The 22,419-nt window shown below is 45.1% G+C and overlaps 1 protein-coding gene and 1 long non-coding RNA gene across 2 annotated transcripts in view; one reads left to right on the forward strand and one right to left on the reverse strand.

The window, feature by feature from the left end:
- LOC138580961 (syntaxin-1B-like) overlaps nucleotides 1–22,419 on the reverse strand; it is a 476,327-nt gene that overhangs the window by 430,797 nt on the left and 23,111 nt on the right. The gene's annotated exons all lie outside the window — the stretch shown is intronic.
- LOC138580962 (uncharacterized) overlaps nucleotides 1–22,419 on the forward strand; it is a 231,448-nt gene that overhangs the window by 86,812 nt on the left and 122,217 nt on the right. The window contains exon 2 of the long non-coding RNA XR_011304381.1: nucleotides 14,529–14,598. This is a non-coding gene — a long non-coding RNA (uncharacterized lncRNA). The remainder of the gene's footprint in view (nucleotides 1–14,528; nucleotides 14,599–22,419) is intronic.

Consider the following 22,419-nt stretch of genomic DNA (forward strand, 5'->3'; position numbering starts at 1 on the left):
TCAGTGGAGCCATGTCTGCAGCAGGATCACTGGTGAGTATTACAAGTACTTCAAAGGGATCATAATAGTTACTGGGAAATATGGACCCTGTATTTCTCCATGTCTGCATCAATGAGGGTGTACGTTTTACTGCCCCAGTGTGTGGCTCCCTTTGTGATGCCCCTTAAGGGCTGGTTCTATCTTTCTGCTACATTTGAGTGTCCCCCGCCCAATGACTGCCGCTTAACGCTGGATGGTCACGGGCCCCACTGGTCAACCCACTGGCTGTCCCCAGAATAAGGCAAGGGATTGTGTTACAAAGCAGGCATAATATGTGCCTGCTTAAGGTTCAGGTTATTGATCCTTTTGATGATTGTGACAGCGGCGGAGGCTGCGCCCGAGGAGCACTATGATTGTTGGGGGGGTCACCTGGGATGCTGCCTGGCGGTATCCAGTGATGTTACCGAAATGATAATAACGAATTAATTATTACCCCAAAAAATAACGAAAGGTAATATAAAGGGGTGGGGTCAAGGGTTGAAAGGGTTGGGGGGGAGTTTCAGGGTGGGGGAATAAACATGGAGAAACAGGGGGTTTGCGGGGACCCCAAAAAAATGAAAGATATTTAAATGTTTTCGGTAATAATTCATTCGTTAGAAATCCTTTGGGTTAGATCTCATGGAACCCTGGCTGACTACTATGGATCTGAGCACATTACTCACTCGATGACAGCAGAGGTGGTGGAGACAATGGAAAGTATACATTGGAATGTAATTATGGCTTCAGATTGAACATATATATTGTAGCCAAGCACGTAAAGAAAAATAAAACATAGAGGAGAAAGAATGATAGTTATGGTAATTTTGGGGGACATTGCATGACAAAGATGGGCATGCCTTTGGAGAAATGGTACCATTCAGAAGAATTAACAGTGGGCATCTGGCGACTTAATTCCCAAGGGTAGGTGGGTAGCCTTGGCTGGAGATGACGTTTTTAATTGGTGTACGATTTGAAGGGGAATGAGGAGAGGGGAAGCCATGGAACTGTGCAACACCTGAAGTGAAAATGTTTAGTGACAAAGGTGATTCAGGTACATGAAGGCTGCACCGACTGAATGTCCGAAAAGATGGAAGGATGGGAGGCGCACTTATGAGCACACATGGTCTGTTCAACCGTGTGATGCCTCCTGGCGGGGATATGCGCTGTGCCAAACATAGAGGGGACGAAAGTGATGTATTTTGGAGAAAGGAACTCACTATCCTTTTAGCACTGTCTCGGTGAAGCCACAGTGAAACCGAGATGTCCAGCTGAAGCTGTGGCACGGTGAGATAAATTATTGAGCACAAGTATGTAAGACAAACAAAAAAGCGAAACTAGTATATGGGAGGCCAGAGGCAGTAATTGAATAAAAGAATGGGAGTGAGATTATAGTCACCTATAACACCTGGCTTCCAGTACCTCCTCCAGGGGAGGAGACTCTAAGAGTGTGGCCTATGATGCTTTTCATGGTTTTTGAAGGTTTCTGGTTAGGAGGAACATGTCCATGACCAAGCTAAGGCGGAATCCAGCATATGTCACATGAAGATGCATCTGTTTTTGGCCCGAGAAGGGGATCAATGCTGGTTATAAACCTGCAGTGATGATGTGGAATGCTCGCTCGCTGTACATTGCCACAGGAATGTACAGCATTTCAGAGGACACGGTAGAAAGAGGGAGCAGACCTTCTATAGGTGAAGGATAACGGACAATCCATAAGTATTCCTACACCCAGGACTACCTCTTTCAGTGGTGCAATGAAAATAACACTGGATACGCCACAGGGTGTGATACAGCCATTAGCTATGAAAGATTAACACCTTGTAGGAACGGGTCGGTGATTGTACTCCAGGATCCATCCTCGGGGCTCATAATAGGGCATTGGACAATATTCTCTGCAGATATGTGCTTAAGCCCAGGATCATTCAGTGAAAGGCCCCAGCAAGTGTTGAATATTTTCACTGAGAATATCTTTGAGCCAATGCAAAAGGCAGTCCTAGCAATGACGGCAGATATGGCGGTGAATAGATATCTACTCCTGGAAGCGCATGCAGTTCTACAGGAGGCGCATTTTACGTGGACACCAGCAGCTGGTTTTAAGTGGTTTTAACAAGGTCACTTTCCTGGTTTGCACATTACTGGTGCCTTTTACTCTGTGGTCGTTTTTGCAGAATTTCTTTTTTTTAATGGGGGGCTATCCCCAATCCCCCATCGAATCCACCCCCTCACCCAGCCCCCCACCACCTCCAATCCCCTACCCCCAAACATACACCATATATATATATATATGTATATATATATATATATAAAAATCCAAGAAGCCTACCATTGGGAGAAAACCACGAGTAATGTGCAAACGAGGAAAGTGACCTCATTAAAAACACGCCATACGCAGCATATCGTCCTTGGTGGTCTAGGTGCGCAATGCCTCTAGCATTGACTCATATCACTAGTGTCCTGGAAGTGGTGAATATATCACGCTTTGTAGTGCAGTACCTTAGGATTATATTATATATGTAATACCATATGCAAATCATGCTTGGTCTCACCCCAAAAATGCAGTCCAACCTAAAATGCGAAAAATCACATATATGCGTTATAGTGTGCCTCCTACGTGAAAGAGAGGATATGTCCAGACATGTGCCCCATGCTCGCTACACCATAGAGGGCCACGCTGCAACATTGTTGAAACATGTCTGGGATTGCTTGCATTTCCATGCAGAGGGGACGTGGCTGAGCAGTTAGGACTGGACTGCTCTTATTGGTTGCAGGACTATGACTGATTTGCATATAGCTAGTCCCCTTCTGCAATCGATCAAGCGGGCTAAAAAACAACAATCATATTTTTAGTTAGTTTCCCTAAGAGAGAGAGGTCATGCAAGTTGCAGTCCCATGTCTGAGGTCACTTAAGCACACCTGGAGGTTGATGGCTGGAAAGCTTTACATTAGTCATCAGCACTGGCATTGCTCTGGACAGTTTTACTTTAAAGTTACCCTGATTGTAATGGGTATTCCCAGATGTGGATCTCGAGCCTCTTGAGACCCACACTACATCTTACATTGATGTCACCCAATGAGCAGAAACATGTCTGGGGGTTGCTTGTGGTTTCACGTAGATGATATGTGACTGAGCAGTATGGGCTGCACTGCAACCTTTGAGGTGATAGAAGTGCTGATTTGAATATGGGCTTTCATCTTATATAATGTCAGGCTGAAAAACTATTGCATAGAGGTATTGTGTGATTTAGCTTCAGAGCTAGAAGAACTAGATACAAGGGTCTGCAACCTTTGGCTCACCAGATGTTTTGAACAAAAAATCCCATCAACCGTATCCGGCATAGTCAATGGTGGGGTATCATGGGAGTTGTAGTCCAAAACATCTGGAGGGTCACAGGTTGCAGACCCCTGACCTAGAAGAATGTATTGGCTTCTTCCCAATACCCTATCCCTAGTTCCTAGATGGATGTTGTGCAAGTTTGGGTCCAAATATAGTAAGGCCATGTGCATAGCCAATGCTGGTGGCAAGTGAGATCGGAGAGCACCCAAAGAAGTGGCGAATTCATTCTGTGCAGAGCCCTGTAGATTTTGGGAGATAAACTCCAAGGTTGCCTAATGGAGAAAAAACGGTGCCTAGGGAACAAGCATCGCAGGATCTTAAATGTTGGAGGGGATCCATGCAGGAACATGCACAACCGTGCCCCCGTGAGGAAGCTGGGACAAAGAAGGGAGCGAGCTGCAGTGTGCTGGATTGCAAATAGCATATTCAGCTCCATAGCCATGTGAAGATGAAAGTTCCTATATCCCCATCACTGTGAAGGATAGACGAGAAGTGACTAGGCTGCTAATCTCTGTGACTATGAACCAATCCAAAAAGTGACTGGGCACTATATCCCTGAGAGTGTGTTGAGGTAAGGGATACCAGTATCCCTACTAGATGGAGAACCCTGACACTGTTCAGCTTAGATTGTTCCTAGAGAGGAACCGCCAGTTCAGTTGTAGATAAAACCCTAGTACCATCAGGCTTTTATCCCATCCAACTCCTTTCTTCAAATACATTGAGGATGAAACCTGACTTCCTTTATCACATGTTTTGTTGGTCCGCCACAATATGGTGTTTGAAGTGGGGTTGGCTGAACCTGACTTCAACGTTTAACTCAGACAACTCTGGGTCTAAGGGCGATGACTGAATCCTATAGTAAGGGATATCAAATAGGTTGCCCCTACACTCCAAGCTACATACTTGGTAGCAGGCCTTGATCAATATAACTCAGGGAGACATGTAATGCTCCCTGTGAAGGGAACCCTAATTGCTGCTGATTGAATGATCTCCCTCCCCATGGGGACATATGAGAGGATCGCCCTAAAATCAGGATGGCTGTTGATCATGCCATAGATGTAGTAGCCAGGTTAATTGGCAGAGATTATACAGGGAATGGAATCCTCAATTATAGTAATTACTCCTAACTGGTGGAGGTGGAACAATGCATTACATCACTGATCTGTGAGACAATAGAGAAACCTAAGACCCTGTAGAGATCCAGTCTGGCACCTACCGGGAGAGGGAAGAAATGGGTTCCTTTCACCTACAGTCCAGCACAAGATGTTCTGGGATTTCAAGTTGGTTTGCGAATTAACTGCCCTCTAGGATTTGCTGCAAACCAGAGAAATGACCCTGCTCTGCAGAGTATATTTGGACACGTAATGTCTGAATCAGACGTTTTGCAAAGCTTGGGGTACTTCGTCATTTGGAAATGCAGATTGGAGTATCAGGTACAGCGGAATGCGAAGGGAGATGGGAAAACCAGACATCAACCATTGGTCCCTGGCCATTCCAACACACAGTGGTCAATATAGCTCTCTTATCGCTGATTTGGGTCTTGCAAAGACTAAAGCACGTCTTGTCAAGATTCTTTTGGCCGAGTACATACTGGCAGATGTAAGAATACTTTGCTGCCTGCTTTATCTGTCAGAAAACATCTGCCACCAATGTACTGAAGACCACCTTTCATCCTCTTCTGGTCACTGATGTGCCTTTTAACAGAGTTGTAATGGACATCGTGGGACCTTTGGATCCCTCACAAAGTGGGAACAGGCACATCCTACTGATCCCGAGGCATTTTGCCTTTGGTCCAGGACAGCCCAAAATATTGTGAAACATCTAATCCTACACTTCTCAAGAGTCGGATTTCCTAACACAATGTTGACAAACCAAGGGGCTAGCTTTATATCAAGACTGATGGATGAAGTGAAGTTTCAGCTGGAAATAAAAACTCTCAGGAAATATTTGCGAACACACTGACTTTTACGCAAGCTAGCAGATCATAACTGGAAGACCTGGCTTTAGCTGATACCATGGGCATTATCCGCAATACAAAAAAACTCACAGGCCTCCCCTGTTTGAGTTGATGGCTGATCAAAACACCAGAGATGTGTTAGAGATTCAATGACAGAGCTAAATGGAGCAGGAGGAAAACACGATGGACACTGTCCAATTCATTCGAAGAGTGAATAGCCCAAGTCTGTAGCGGAGTCCAAAAGCATCTCTTGGAAAGTGAGGGATGACATTGAGTCAGTTATAATCAAGATGCCAAGCGGAGAACGTTTCTCGTACGGGATCAGGTGATGTTCCTGCTCTTTAGCTCAAAGAATGAGCTATTAGGTCACTGGCATGGTCTGTGCGATATAACCAAAGTCCTACGAAACATAAATTACCACATTTGAGAAGCAGGATATGCAGAAGAATGAGCAAGTTCATAATGTGTACTGGTTGGAAATATAGAGAAGTGTTTCTAATCCTCTAGTAATGGCTATCCCTCATAGTTCCGGATCTCCTACCATTACCGGAAAGAAGACCATGGAGATTCCCACTAAGTTGTCATACTCTGCCAAACAAGATCTCCCCTTCCTTGCAGAGTACTCTAAGGATGTCTCCTGGGAAATCCAAGATGGGTAGACTGTGTTCTCATCGTATCTGGACATCCCCTGGCTAACAAATCGGTGTGCGGCCCTGTCACATAACAAAAGACAGAAAGAAAATGAGAGAAGAGTTTGCAAAGGCGCTGAACCTAGGAATGACTGAATGGCCCCGCAGCAAATGATGGTTGCCTATCATGCTAGCATGCAATACTTATTAAACATGTAGATTTTGCATTGCATTTTTGAATATTAATGGCTTATCTGAAATGTATGCTTTTTTCTGCAGTGATACGGATCTATGAACTACGCAAAAATATCTTGAACCTGACCAAAGGTAATTGGTGGGTGCCTCTAATGTCAGAAGACAGGGAAAAATGTCTTCTCTCACCAGAAGGACATTTCCAGTTTGCTGCCCTCCCATTTGGCTATCATGGTGCTGCAGACACTGTTAAACTCCCAATTGACGATCTGCTGAGGCCACAGCCAGAGCTTGCTAGCCCCAAAATTGACAATATCATCATCCGTAGTATAAATTGGACAGAACGCATACACTTCTCTATACCTTTTGAGACAGGAAGTGCTCACAGCCTATACCACCAAGGGTAACCGAGCAAGATTATCAGTAAACCATCTGGGATTCAAAAACGGTAGAGTCAGCAGTTGAATGGGATCCTTTACCCACTGCAAACAAAGAACTTCAATCATTCTACCGGCTGCTAGGCTCTTACAGACGATGGCAGCCTTCTTTTCCTGAAATATTAAAAGGCTATCCCCATAGTATGCTTATCTGGGAAGAAACTAAGAAAGACATGTCTTTGTTTCCGAAATGGGATATGTATAACCCTCCTTTGGTAACCATGGCCAATTTCTAGCAGGTGCGCATCCTCTAAGCCGATGCTTCCAAGGTTTAAGGGATGTCTCTTCTCGGGGCAGTCTGAGGAAAGGAAAACGCGTACTCTACATTAGTGGAATGCTATTTCAACAGAAGTAGAATTGCCCCATTTGGAGCTGGAATACTTGACAATCAAATGATCCATAGAAACTCTCAAATACGATTTAACAGAGCAGTGCTTTGAACTTTTGACCAACCATGCACCCCTCACATGGCCAGTTAGGTATGAAGAAACCAACGAATGAACGAAAAGGTGGTTCCTTATTTTGTAACCCTATTCATTTATGGTCCAAGCTGTGGACCTGTAGCAACTGGGGAAAATAATGCCATTTGTTGACAACCAATCCCAGAGCCCCGTATATTTAGGAAGTGATCACATCAAATCAGTAAGCAGATTACAGAATGAGCATCATTAAATCATAGCCTATACAGGGCCAGAGTAAGGCAAGGCAAAGGGACAAGCAGTCTTCCAGGAGACAGCAAAGAGAGGTGGGGGAGAGAAAGAGAGAGAGAGAGATAGAGAGAGATAGAGAGAGAGAGAGAGAGAGAGAGAGAGAGAGAGAGAGAGAGAGAGAGAGAGATATTTCTAAAGTTCAACTCAACGGGGATACCATAGGACCACAAACCCAGGAGGAGAGAGGTCTTGAATTACCTATGAGCTGGATCCCCTGACAGTCCTAAAGTGACTAAGACTACGTGCCAATGATAAGGTCGTTTTAACCTTTACTGGTGAGTAGGGTATGGTATTTTGCGTATTTGTGAATATAGCACAATATACATTTCAAGTCGGAGGGGAACTACCTCCTTTGGGAATTAACTGGGTCATTACATCCCCGGATCAGGAAGAGGTGGGCCAAGCACTATCCCAGCTGGAGTGCAAATAGTAAGCTATTAGAATGATTTGTGGAAAAGAAGTGGTTGGGTGCTATATTCCTCTGACTTTGAAGTGATCCAGGAAGCTGCTATATCCCTGTGATTGTGTTGAGATTGGAGAGCCTGGGGTAGATCTGTATCCCCACTGGACACTGAGAGTGTACAATTACACCAATCCTGGCATTGTTAAGCTTAGCTCGTTCCCAGAGAGGAACTTATAGTTTAGTTAAAGGTAAACCCATAGCACCATTATATGTTCATCACAACCAACTCCTGGCTTCAAATAAATAGAGGTGGAAGTATTACTTCTTGTGGCATGTGTTTTGTGAATCTGGCCCACCTCGTTTTAGTGGCAGCTGTGACTCAGTTTCGCTGCATTTATTTATGGGGGTTGCCCATACAGCCCTGACATACCGCTAACCCTCCAACACCACCTAACTCCTCTAAAAAGTGTAATTATGTAATCCTTTGCCCTGCCTCCAAAACAGTCTGCCACAACTCCCACACAGTACAGTGAAGACAGATCAGCATACCGATCAAAGAGGGTCTGTCATCATAAACTAAGAGAGGGGTCATTGTGAGACAATATAAATGGTCATCTCAGGCGAACAGAGATGTATGCCAGGCCCTGAGAGTGGCATCTTAAACCAAGGAAATCCTGTACTAAAGAAGAGGGACAATGCTAACCAAGAGATGGACGAGCAATTGAAGCTAATAGAAGGGGCATACTAAAACATAATAGGGCATGTTAAGTCATGAAAGCAGCTTTTAAAGCCAAGGAAGGGAAACATCCCAAACCAAGAGAGAGGCCCCCAAAGTGTGGGATGTCCAAATCTGAGCATTGATCCTCCTAAGTATGAAAGTGATATATTAAGAGGGGGGACCCAAGGCTGAGAGCGGGACTTCCCTACTTATGAAAGTGCTATTAATCGAGGACACTTCAAGCAAAGGTGTCCTAAAGTAAGGAAGGGGGGATGCCAAGCTAGGAGGAAAGAGAATTCCAACCCAAGAGAGAATAACATTCCAAGACAGGTTTCAAGCTAGGAGAGAAAGCTACAGTGGGGCATCCCAAGCTAAGGGGGGTATGCATCAAAACTTCAGAGCGGTGGACATTCCGAGGACGGGCAATCCAATCAGAGAAGTGGGCAAGGCATCTGAAGCTGAGCTGAAGTTTACCAAGAGAGAGTGGGTGCCATGTAAAGAGGGGTTGATCCTAAAATAAACAAGCACTGGCAAAGCCCACAGTTCTGGTTTTGCTAATGTGAACAACTTCAGCTGTGCAAGCAAAGGTCCAAGTCAGAGGCACCAGGGCGGTGGCCTGAATGGCCTAAATACCACTGCCATTATAAATGGGTGCAGCAACCTTGAACTCCCCTGGGTGCACCTGCATCCGAGTCCCACCTCTTTGTTTGGTCTTGCTGCCTTCAATGTGCACCCTGCGACGTGTAATGAAGTCCAAAGGCCAATGTGGGACGTTGCAGCGCAGGAAGGCCAGGCTTCCTGGGCATTGCCAGACCCATGAGCTACCTGGCAGGGGTGCAGAGTGCGAACTGCAGCGCCCCTCTACAAATCTATAGCCATACCAAAACCTGAGTGATGTGATCATCAAACTCAAGAGACTAACTGATTAGGGCTAAACATTTGCTCTACGGAGCATGCCAAGTCGCTAATGCTTGTATGTACATAGAATGAAAGGCAATCCCCTGGTGGGATCTAACAGGTGTTGCCATTACTTGCGCTGTTGTCTCTGGGGAACACATGGCCTGGAGAAGGTGATGGCCAAATGGGCATGATCAAACATTCTATGAAGACAGCTCTAGAATATGTGGTCTGTGAGATCCCATATGCCAAGTGGGTCCCCACACAGTCAGCATGGAAACACTTGCACTCAGGGAAAAGAGAGCTATGAAGGCAGAATGGCCACCTCAGCTCATGAGTCTCGGCTTGTAAATTGAAGTCTTCACAAACTAGTCACAAAGAACATACCTGCAGAGGGAAGTGCTAAGATGGAGCAATGCCGAGTAGAGCCGACTCAGACGCGGCTTAGAGCACCAGAAGGTGATGCTGGGTCTGCCATGGGAGTGGATAGAGAAGTGACACATGGAGCTCAGGATCGAGATCGCAAGGCAAGACTTCCACCTGACATCAAGGATGTTTGCCAAAAATGTGAAAGCTCATAGCATCTTAGACTTGAAATAGCAGGCAAATAGGAATTGGGGAATTGGGAATGGCTGATCATTGTAAAATCCAAAGGCCCCAAAGAGAAGAGGCTGGCAATAGATCAGTACAAAATAGTGAGAAGAAGAAGTTAAGCGAATCGGACATATATAAGACCAGCTGTGAGCACATTGGGGAGAACTTCAGACCTGGGACAGGCAGGGTAGAGAGCCCAGAGCAGGCTGATGCACTGCAGGCAGAGAGATGCAAACCAGAGGGTGAGATCAGGAGCATACTAAAACACAACAGGCCAGAGAGCAGCAGGAGAAGTAGTCCCACATGAGCCACCAGCACCAAGAGAGGGAGAAAGCCAGAGTCTTACAGATCATTTGTCATGTGGGGATGTGGTTCCAATAGCTGTGTCAACGACTGAGATGGGGTCCTAGGTACTGGTCCCACAAACAACTCTTTATCGATGGAGTGAGATGTGTGACGGACCCAATAAATCCTCGAAACAGAATTATGTATCAGAACCTTTATTAACTTTGTCTAGATGAATTGAGGATAAACTCTTATGAGGGAAAGCCGTATTTTCAGAACAATAATCACAAACAATGTTCCCGAAGGTAGAATAAATTCATGTTAACAATACCAACATTTAATCCGTTTACAATGGGATGTCTTTTAAATTTTACAAATTCCACACCCCTCACTCTTGGAATCTCTTTTACATTTTATAAATTCCATAGCCCTCATGTACATAGAATCAATTGAAAATCAGTATGCAAAGACAATTGTTTTCAAGCACATAAATTATTTTATTTTCAATAAATAATCCACTCATTAGTTATACATCCTATCTAACGAATGATCAAAGCAACAGTGCAAATTATTAACCCTCCACCTTAAAACTCATATAATCTTAGAAATACATCATTTTAAAACGTATACATATGTGGTACCACAAACCCAAACCTAAATCCCAAGGAGAAGATTTGATGGATGGAAGAGTTGGGAGAGGATATTTCCTTCTTCCTCCTCTCTTCTCTTGCCCTCCTCCAACTCCTTCCTCTCCCTAGTGTTTCCTCCTTCTCTTGCCCTCCCCCATCTCTTTCCTTTAACACTTCGATCTCTCTTTGCTTCCTGCACACACCTCCTGGCAATGGACCTGTCTCTAAACTCCCTTGATGTGGACCTCCTGTTGCCTTCTTTTATACTTGCACTCATAATGGGATTGGGCAGTGGGGGTTGAAATGGGTCTACCTGGGCCCTATTGATGGTGGGTGCATGTGATTGGGCAAAGGGCAATGGGCCCTTATCTTTCCTAGGTGTATCAAATAGTATTTGCTTGGGGTGTTGCCAGTCCGTAAATCAAGACTTTGAATGGTGCAATTGCCATCATGGGATCAGGAGACCCAGATACGGCAGCCACCTTATCTGCCATGGTTCCCGCTAGTCGGAGGTTGTATATCCTGAATCCCTTGGATGTTCCTAGTCCTGCATCTACCCGTGGCTTCCCCAGGCTCTCCTCTGATATTGAATGCTGGATGAGATCACAATCACATCTGCGCTTATTCTATGGACCGCACTCACATGGATTCCATCTTCTGTATTATCTTTACGGTCTTCGTTCACAGATTGTGACTGCTGTCTATGCTGCCCAGTGCTTAAGTGCCTCATCCTATTGGTGGCTGGACGGTTGTGGATGGTCTTTTTATGAGGTTGGTAATGGGGAAGAAGCTCTAGGGTATCCTCAATATACCATGGCCCAGTTCCCACAGGTCCCCCCGGCCTCCCTCATCACAATTCCCAACCTCTGATACCTGACTTCATTACACTGGCAAGAGCCAGTGTTCTGAGATGTAACCCAGCAGTCAGTCAAGTCTCCCTCTCCTGCCTTGGTCTGGTCTCAACCAGTGCCTGAAATATAGCTCTTTTCAGGCTGTCTGGTTTATTTGGCCTACTTCTTTGCTCAGCCGGTGTCTGAGACAGAGACCTCATTAAACACTCAGGTTTATTTCTCTTTGGTCTAGATGAAGGCTTCAGCAGGCTCTTGGTTGTGTCATGCCGTGCTGCTCCTTTCCAGCAACCGCCTGGTAGTCTTTGTCTGGGCTGTCTCAGTGTCTGGGGCATAGCACCCAACAAGCTTTGTCTTTCATCTCTGACCCTCCTTCTCTCCTCTCTCGGCCTTCAGGTCTGTAGCCCGGTCTATGACACTAATTGCTCATAACTCATTTCTTTTATGCAGTTTCTCATTATTTTGGTTGTCTAATATTACTTCTGATGGATGTTCCCTGTTATCTCTTGTCTCTCTGTGATTGGTTACTCCCCATTTCCAATCGTTCTCTAACTGGTGTATTCTCTGATCTGATTAGTGTTCTCACTTGTGGCTGCTTTACAGTCTCCAGTGGGTTACTATATTTAATGAGATGTTGTGGGGCAGCCGCTGAGGATTTAAGAAGCTGTACCATTATTTTGAAGTCAGGCATAAGTGGCGTTCCGGGTACGCAGTGGCAATTCTTGAACCAAAATCTCCCCAGTACCTCCACGACTGTGTGTTTCTCTTCCCTTCGCCAATGAAAATGCAAAAACGGGCTGTGATGTGGCTCACGAATGCAGTCTCTGGAATCACTTGCCACAATATAATAGTTCACATCTCCTCTAGATTGGACAAACTGGACATATTTCTATTCATGCATACTTTTCTATTCAAGCAATGCTATTTTTACACACGTCATACCAAGATGTTGGTAAAAGCAAAATCTTTAGGTAGTCACCTGTACCCGTTTTTATACTGTATGATCATATATATGTTTTGTACACATGATTTTTTTTAATTCAATACTTTTGCTATTATAGTTTTGTAAAATATGATATCTTTTCTGTTTTTTTTCCTTGTTTGTTTTTTTTGCTTTCGTTAAATGTGCAAAGTTTGTTCTTGATTCAATATAAACTAAATGCAAAAATAAAAAAAAATTAAAAAAAGCAAAATATGTGCACCAAAACCGAAAATGGGCAACCCAACCTCAGAAAGAGGAGCATCCCAAGCCAGTACAGCGGCAACCCCAGGCTAAGATAGTAGTGCCCCAAGAAAATATAGTCCCATTCAAAGCCAAGGTAGAGGGATAGCTCACACTAAAAATACAAATAAAAGATCTTTAATGGTCCGAGAGGTATCTTAAGCCAATTGAGAAAACATCCAGAGTCAAAAGAGAGGACACGGCCAAGCCAAGGAGCGCATGCTTCATAAAGAGAGGGGAATCCAAAGTGAAGAGTAGGGCATACCAAACCAAAATGGAGTCATTTCCGCAATGAAAGGGGTCACTGTAGCCTTCCCTTTGTATTTGGGCAGAGAGAGGCATTGCAAGTCAGGAGAATGTAGAATTCCATGCCGACAGTGGGACCCCGCTAGCCAAGTAATAGGCATCACAAGTCAAGAGCCAACAGGGGACAGGCCTTCCAAATCTAAAAGAGAGTGGGTTCACAGTTGAGCAGAAAGGCTTCTTAATGCAAGAAAGAAGGACTTCAAGCCAGGTGATACTTGTACGGTTGAAAGAGCCTATTTATCATGCCCCCTGTTTTTTGTGGTTTTTGCCAAATCTTTTTTCAGTTTTACCCAAAACGTTGACCGCAGTGGAACAAGCAGCAAAACCTTAATGTATATCCACCAAACGCCTGTCACGAAACAAAGTAAGATCAACAACAGGCAGACAATGAGAGATTTGATTACATTTATTGTGGATATGTATAGGATTGGCCCCAATAAGGGATGATAAGCAATGTTCAACAACATCAACTGCAGGATGGCTTCTCCTTGGGTTCACCACTCACACACAAAGAGAGGGAACCTCCTAATTTATTTAACCTAACAACTAGGTAAATGTCCCTTTTCTCATAGAGTGGCTAAACCTAGTCTGCACTGTTGAGCCGCCTATCTAGGTGAAAAAAAGACATCTAGGACTCTCCCTGATTGTCTACTACCTCAATGTAAGTCCTCAGAACCTCTTCATTTACACCATTTAAACAATAGAAACTAGGACTTGTGCCTTCAACCTCTTTTATTAATGTACTGCCCAGTCTATCTATTACCAAAAAAAAGAGTCCAGCTCAAAAACCTTGTAACAGAATTGTGAAACGGAACACCCTCTGAACAATGAGCTGTTACCAAACAACTCTCTTCTGATCTCTATACTACAATAAACCATGAGAGGGATTATTTTGTGGATAAGCACATCTATTTCTGCTCATTCCCATACAACGTCAACCGGCATTCAGCTTGTTAAACCACCTTCTTCAGGACAAAATGACAAAAACCCACATATCTCTGGGATAATTACCAGACCTTCGTTTTGTTCCAGCGGACTAGGTTTAGTCACTCTATGAGAAAGGTTAGAGTCTGTTGATAGTGACATTTACCTAGTTGTTTGGTTACATATATTAGGAGGTTCCCTCTCTTTGTGTGTGAGTGTTGATGCAGTTGTTGGGCATTAGAGAGGGGCATTTGTCCAGTGGGCCTTATTGTGTTTAATTCTCCTTGGGTTCGACAGTTCTTCATTTTGCAAATCTCATTCTCGGCTCTCTTCTCAGAGAGGGTAATTCATACACAGTCACTAACAGTCCTTGGCTTTTTAAGTGTCCCTGACACGTCTTCTGCTTCTCATCCTTGATGTTGCAGGAGGATCCTCACAGTTATCGCCAGGTCCATGTGCATTCAAGACCTTCCAAGAGGCTGAAGCTGGAGATTGGTAAGAAATGGCATAACCCCAGAGCGTTCAGAAGAGGATTACTATTCTGCCTCCCTCTTCTCACTTTCATTTGCTATGTCCCTGTCCCAGGGTCCTACCTCTATTTCCTGAAATTCTGACCTCATCTTCCTACTTCATGCTTTGCAAAGGCAAACCTAAGGGATTCTCTCCTTCAGCTCTCCACTTCCCTGTCCCTCCTCCTGTACCTCATTGTTTCCACCCCAACCCCTCGTGTAACAATTCCTCATACCTCCTTCTCGATATTCTCACTGTTATTTTCCTTATGGTTTCCTACATCATCCATTGGCATTCTCTCCTTCTCACTCCCGGCAACTCATTACAACGTCCTCCCCACAACCACCTCTCCAATATTCTGTTCACCACTCTCCTCTCAACTTCTTCCAACCACCTCCTCACACCTCCTGCCAACTTCCTCTCCAATGTTCTCTCATAACCTCCTTACAACCTCAACTCCTTACCACCTCCTCTTCGATGTTCTTTCCAACCTTCTTCTGTATCTTCTTCCATTCTTCCTAGACCTTACTCCAACCAGCCTTCTGTATCCACAGTCCTTCCACAACCTTTCTCTCAACCACAACCTCCTCCATCCTGAATCCTCTGTGTCTTTCTTGCCAACACCTAATATCCACACTGAAGCACAGGGTGTTACGCATTTACCTGGCATCCTGTCCCGGCCCGCCATTGCTTCTCTGCAGCTCCTGGAGCACTGCACTACCCCCGCACAGTGCAGCGCTGCTGGCAGTTGCCTTGGCGACTGGCTGACACTGCCCAATGACGACGGCTGGAAATACCCGCAATGTAGGATAATGGTGGTCACAAGATCATGACCCCCTCACATGATATGAGTACGCCACAGCCTCGAAACTGAACACCATGTTATTTAAGCTGCCGGCAAACAGCCTTGTGCATCTCAGCTGTTGTGGCGTGTGGCTTGCTTCGTTTTCCGTGATTCCTGCTATGCATCTCTGGACCTTGACTTTTTGAATTGTTGGACTGCTTTTTGGTGAATTGGTTTTTGTTTTTTGGTTACTGGACTTTGGATTATACTTCCCTGGAATCTTTTGGATTCCCCTGCTGCTTTGGTGACTTGGAACTTACTTGGAACTTTCGTGGAACTTTTGGCCTCGATTTGACTTTGCTGAATTCTTTGGAACTGGATTGGAACTCATACGGCTCCTCCATATATCAGATTTATACCATCAGTCTTATATTTCGCCCTTGTGCTGTTTGGGATAGGTCTCTCTGCCTACTCTTCATCTTGGCGTTCTTGTGCCAGCGGCCTACAAAGACTTTGGGCCTCATTACGAGTACGGTGGTAGGGGGTTAACTGCACCGGTAAGGATGCCAGTGCCATTAACCCCCTACCGCCACATTCCGAGGTCCCTTAGCGGGTTCCACTAGGGCCGGCTGGTTTTACAAGCCGCCCTTAGCGGGACCCGCTAAGGGACTAGGGAGCTAATAACAGGCCCGCTATTTGCGGACCCGTAATTAGCTCCTTCCCCATTTCCATTGAGCCCTATGGGGGCTCGACTGGGAATGGGGAATGGTTTTCAGAACGGGGACTTACCGGGTCCTCCAAGGTTGGACTGACCCGGTAAGTCCCCATTCCGACTACCCGGTCCTGGACACGGGTTTGGAGGCAGCCATGGTGCTAATAGCTAATTGAAAGGTCTATGTTAAACTAGGACATCTAGTCGTGACAAAGTGGTTTATGACTTATATTGAGGCTTAGCACTCCCTCTGAGCCATGCTTACTGTGAGTGGGTGGACCTGCAGATAATAGTCAACTCCTTATGTTTGAGCACACTTGGTGGCAATGGGAATGTGGACTGAACTCTCATAATGTTCGTCTGCCATCATGGACAGGACAGTGGCATTCTGTGTGTTGCCAGGAGAAAGGCCCTTGTGTAGCCTTCCATGTCTTCGCTGCACTGCACACCGAAAAATCAAAAACCAGCCAATTCCTCAAAAAAATACATTCTTATACTTTTTCTTACTCCTGTAGGCCGATCAAAAGATGTAATGTTAGCCTATTGGGCAACAGCTCACTGCTACGAGTTATACCCTGGGGCATCGCTTAAAGGTACAGGGGGTCCTCCATATACCCCCTCTTGGCACATCACACAGCTGGCCTCAGTGACCACCCCAACCACTAACCTCAGAAGCAGGCAGGGGACTTCATCTCACACCAAAAGCCACTTCAGTATCTCTCCCCCAAGATCTTCACATCAACCCAACATATATTACTAAATGAAGAAACACTGGCAAAGCAACACTGATACATGCAGCAGCTCAAAAGGAATGCAAATGGGATGGGGGTTAGGGGAGAATAAGGTGCATCTTAAAACTAAACCACACAAGTACAAACCAAAGCCTGATTGCCTTGATTCCATCGGTCTACAAAAGCAACCAATCAGGATGCCATCTAACACAAGAGGAAAATGTTTTCCCCAGCTGGGTAAAAGGACATTTTTAGTAATCAACCCACCAAGAAACTCTCACCCTACCAATCTCCCTGATGCCGCTCATTCTGTCCATGTTTCCTGACCACCTCGGGTTTCCCAGCTGAGATCACCTCCTAGTGTTTTTCCCGCATCATCCACTCCTATGGACTGTAGGTTACACCCCAGCCGATCTCAAGCACATCCACCATCATATTTAAGGGGCCATCATACCATTAAGCTGACTGTCAGCGAAACCCTGAAACACAGCCTCCCCTACGAATCTCCAACCTCTGTGCATCAGGTGTCAATCCAGGACCTTGTTGATGGTTAACTTAATGTGTTGCACCTTACAAGGCATGATGACTCTATCGTTGTCAGTGTCTCCCTTAAGTCTAGGGAACGCCACAGCATCTGCCATTTCATGTCTTTAGGTTCTGCCTAAAGGCCGACAACATGCTTGTGACGAAATTACTCCTGCTCTGTAAGAGTACAAGGATGAGTAGTGACTAAGCTGTCTACTCAGCCACCACACGTCTACACACCAACAGTAATCCTAATCATAAAGGTTGAACAGGCACAGCTAAGCAATATACTTCCTTCGCCTTTTGTGGTAAGGCGGGCTGAGGAAAGACTATACTCTTAGAAGGGGCATAAATAGCAATCCAAACAGCAATAGTATGACAGTTCCAAAATTAAGTAATGTCCAATCAAATTTCTATAAACATATATATTTTAATTAAACACACCAATGTAAAACTAAGTAGTAAAAACACCATGAAAACTCCACACCTGTAAAGGAAGATGAAGAAATGCAGAAAGTAAAAATGCAATCACTCTGGATACTTACCAGGGAGGAAAAAGGCAATTAAGTACCACACTGTTCACAAAGGATATGCTTCTTGGTGAAAAGGGTGCAAAAGGAACTTACCCAGTCTCTAAGGTCCCAACAAGTGACCGGAGGCACTGGGGCCTACCAACAATACTTTATTCAGGTTTTGGCGGTTTGATGGCATAGAAACTAGGCTCCGAACTGCTGTGCTTGCGGGTCGAACCAGACTTGGATCTGGTGAGTTGCACTGATGCCAGGTGGCGAGTCAATGTCGAATCAGATTCAAGAGGGTGTTCCGTTTGTTTGTGGCAACATAGAGCGGTACTGGCCAAATGGCTCGCCAGAAGTGGTTCGATGAACGAGCATTGCTCGAGACAATGAGTACAGCTGATTCAGGTCGGTGAGTGACGTGATAGTAGAGCGGTTTGAGTCAAGCTGCGATATGAAATCCTGGTGGTTTGATGCAGCGATTCGATGTGGTGGTTCGAAGTCATTGATACAGGGTTCTGGAGCTCGAGGCAGAACATTGACAGAGCGATGCAGTGTCAAACCAGTTTAATCATAAGGGCGCAGTGGTTTGAAGATTGAGAGAGTGTCAAAAGCAGCACTGACAGGTCCTGTTGATTTGAAGGGTGTCGAACATGGTTTGAAGATTCCTCAAAGTTGTTTGATGTTGAAAAACAGGGCTCCTGGCTGCTCTGGCTCTCAGGATGCTGCCCGTCCCAGTCCAGGGGCTCAGAGACAAGATATGGTCCTTGTTCTCGTTCACCCAACTCAGGGGATGCTGGCTAACATCTGCAGGGGTCCTTCACTTCCACTGAGGTTCTGGGTAACGGTGTACCTGGCAGAGAGGCAGGTCTTGCTCCAGCAACAGGTCACACCAAATGTGTTGTGGAAGTTGGCAGGGAGCAGAGCTTGCCTCTGCCTTATAACACTCAATCTTCACCTCACTATTGGAGAGCTTTGGAGAGGATTGTTCTCCCAAAAGAGGACCATATGAATTCTTCTTGACGCCTGGATGGGCCAAAGGTGAATCAGAGAAGGGTTGGTAGACCCCCCTCTTTAAAAGGCAAAGTCTAAATGGGTTTGAACATAAGCAAATCTGCTTTTAGAGGTACAATCCTTTTCCTTGTGACAAGTGGTCCTTGCCTTCTTACATTATACCCAAAGTGCTTTGTGCTAAAGAAAGTGGAGGCGACAGAAAGGAAGGAGAGGTACTGAGAGAAACAAGATGGTGGAATCCTTCTCCAACTGAGCGGAGCTGCCTCTAACTACACTAAGCCCACCCGCTTCTCGAACCCATATCATCAACGGCCCTTTGATATGCAACACCCTGGTGTGAGGCTAATATTTCTGTTTACGGTTGCACTGTGATTTCTGTCTCCCAGGACAGCTCCTGCTGAAGTGCTGTCCTGCTGGATAAAGGTGTTATCCGGCCTCACAAAGGATCAAAAGAGAGGCAGTCCCAACTGGCTGGTGTCCTGCTGGTTGCAGCAGAGACAGCCAGTCTGGAACAAATGCACACAGGCTCTAAATGGCTGACCTGGGCTGACAGGGCTGGCAAATGTATGAAACAGATCAGATGTGGCTTTAATAATTATGGGGCTTACCAGCCACCATACCCCAACTGAGGTGGTATGGCTTATATTTGAAGAATAAACTGCCACCAGGATGATCATTCATCATAATAATGTAGTTTTTGGAGGGAGATGCATATTTTAAATGCAGCCTCTGTGCTGCAGTGATTTGGCTGTGACAGCAGCTGCCAAAAGGGCAGCTCTGACCTTTGAACCTCCCCTGTGCCAATGGCGAACAGTTGCGGCAGATCAGGAGACTAATGCTGAAAGGCACATGTGTCACTATGCTGTTGGCATGGAGCTTAATGAAAGGGGGTCTGGTTAGCAGACCACCCTTTCTGAGATGGAATTACCTGCATCATATAATTAATATATATATATAAAATAAAAGCCAGGGCATCTACTCGCTTGACAGATGGCATTTCCTAATAACACCAAACCACACCTTCAGAGACACTGGGAATTATTCTCCTTTTAGTGGTCATCTCCATAGTAATCCATTTCCAGAGAGGTGAAATTATCCATTGGGGCTCCTACGGCCTCCAGTGCAGGTGGACACTTAAACCTAGAGTGATTGTGCTTATATGCTGTCTCTCCTGGAGCCCAGCCATGCCATATCTCCTCAACAGAAGCAAGGACAACATCAATTCCAGTCCTCCACATATCGCCACGGATCCAACCTCACTGACACTTGTCAATCAGGACGTGCCTTGGCCGCAGAAAGAGAACAGCAGGCCTCTTCAAACATGAGCGACCTGCTCAGAGAGGGAGAATCATCAACAAATTCCTGTGACGCGCATGCACTCTGGATCCCATTACTCTCTACTGTGTTCACCAATGGCTCCCTTCCATGTGCAGCTCTCTGTAGCGTGCCAACACCACAGCAAGCTGCCTATGTGGGCCAGCTGATGTGTCAAAGCTAAACCGTTGAGAAGTCACATTATTCTGGCTGCCTGCTATTCTTTTTAAACATGCTTGAGAGGAACCAAATAAGGGTATAGCTGTACCTGTATTCTGCTTGTCAAATAGTTGTGCAACACCTATGTCCCTTCTGGGCACTTTTCCACGAGTAGAGCAGATTATCAGTTCTAGATTGATATGCTGCGTAATTATTTAAAGTATACCTTGCTATTCATATTACTTAAAGGCCTTTGTGCATTGGTTTAATATCCTCTGCATAATCCCACAGATTCTACCAATCTGGCTGACAGATGTTCCTTTCATAACTAAAGGTGTCACTTTGGCTTAGGGGTGACTTCGGAAGGTATCAAAAGAGGAGACACTTTGGCCTAATCAAATGGACCAATCATCACAAATTATTTCTGCTGCAAACAGTATGGGGGTTTTGTGTGAATGGAACACAACGCAGAGAGGGATGCACACTGTAAATTACCATGCCTGCCTTGTAGTCATGTACATTGTTTCAGTGCCTGTGTAATCCAGGGCTCTACAGAAACCTGCATCTGCCTGTGGTGGACAGACTATATTATGGAAACATGCCCCTTCGTCAGTAGTGTACACAGAATGTTAGTACATGGTGGGCCTGCACCTTATACAAGTCGGCGTATGGCAGTGGTTCCCTAAACTAAGGGAAATATATGTATTTAAATGGAGTGTTTTCTTTTGAACATTGTCCAACCAGTCCTCAGTTTTGGACTGTTATCAGATGCCTTCATTGCATTTTAAGTAACAGATGTTACTATTACACATCTAAATGGCACTTATTGTATCATCTGTTTGAGGATGAAAGGCAGAAAAGACCCTTGCAGAATTCAAACAGGTGCATGCAGTTTCCTCAAAGATCTCTGGACATCTCCATACAACTACATGTATGTGGACGAAGTCCCATGGCATGAACTCTCTTAATTGACCTCACTCCCATAGATCTTCCCGGCTTTCCCCATAGGTAATCTTCCCCCTTTTTGAACATCGTTCCTTTGTGTGATAGCTAGGGTTGTTCTGTAAATCCTACACATATATTTATCTATTTATTTATTTGTTTATATAGCACCAGCAGCTCACAAACATCAGGGCGCTGACATGAAGATGTAAGGACAAACCCTCATATAATCAAAGGACAAGGCGCTCAGTAAATAATTAGGGGTATCGGTTTCCTAGGACCGGTTTGTCATTTGAACAAATGAGTCTTGAGTTTTCTCCGGAAACTTGTGTATTTCTGTTCTAGTCTTAAAGAGATGGGTAGGTTGTTCCACATCATGGCTGCTTTAATATGGAAGGCTTTTCGAGTCTGTTAGCCTTTTTGAATCTGGCAATTTCGATTTCACCTTTTGAGTCCGATCTGAGTGCCCGTTTTGGAACGTTCGTGACCAGTTTGCTTTTCAGGTAGGATGGGGCAGTCCCGTGGATGCATCTATGTGTCGGTGGCATAGCCTTAAAAGCAATTCTTTCCTCAACGGCTAACCAGTGTAGATTCCTTCTATCCTCGCTTATGTGCTCCTTTTTGGACTTCTTTTTTATAATCCGTACCGCATTATTTTGGATAGTTTGGATGGCAGTGGTTCCCTAAACTAAGCGATATGACCCTTATTTGCTCCCAGCATGAGGGCATTGCCTTAATCCAGCCTGGATAGTATGGTGGCTCTGGCTATTGTTGAACAATTGTCTTCACTCAGGTAGGGGCGGATTGACTTAAGGAGCCGAAGGTGGTATGCGCAGTTCTTATTTAGTTGGAGAACATGGGCTTCAGCACTCACTGACAAATAGGTGCATTGTTTCTCTTCTGTTGGTTAACAGCAATCTACCTGCAAAATAACTGCTGAATTTGACAATTCTAATGCTGGTAATGCAGAGAGCCTATTGCCCAGTTTTCTCGCCCACCTGTTTCATTCACACCCTTGTTTTGTAATTGTATGCTCAAACAGAGATGTTAGATCGTGTTCTGTAAATCCTGGCATTGTCGTCACATCCTATTTTGCATTATTGCGCAGTA

Source organism: Ambystoma mexicanum, chromosome 3p (genome assembly GCF_040938575.1).
Source record: "Ambystoma mexicanum isolate Mex_15411 chromosome 3p, UKY_AmexF1_1, whole genome shotgun sequence".
In the NCBI taxonomy this organism is placed as follows: Eukaryota; Metazoa; Chordata; class Amphibia; order Caudata; family Ambystomatidae; genus Ambystoma; species Ambystoma mexicanum.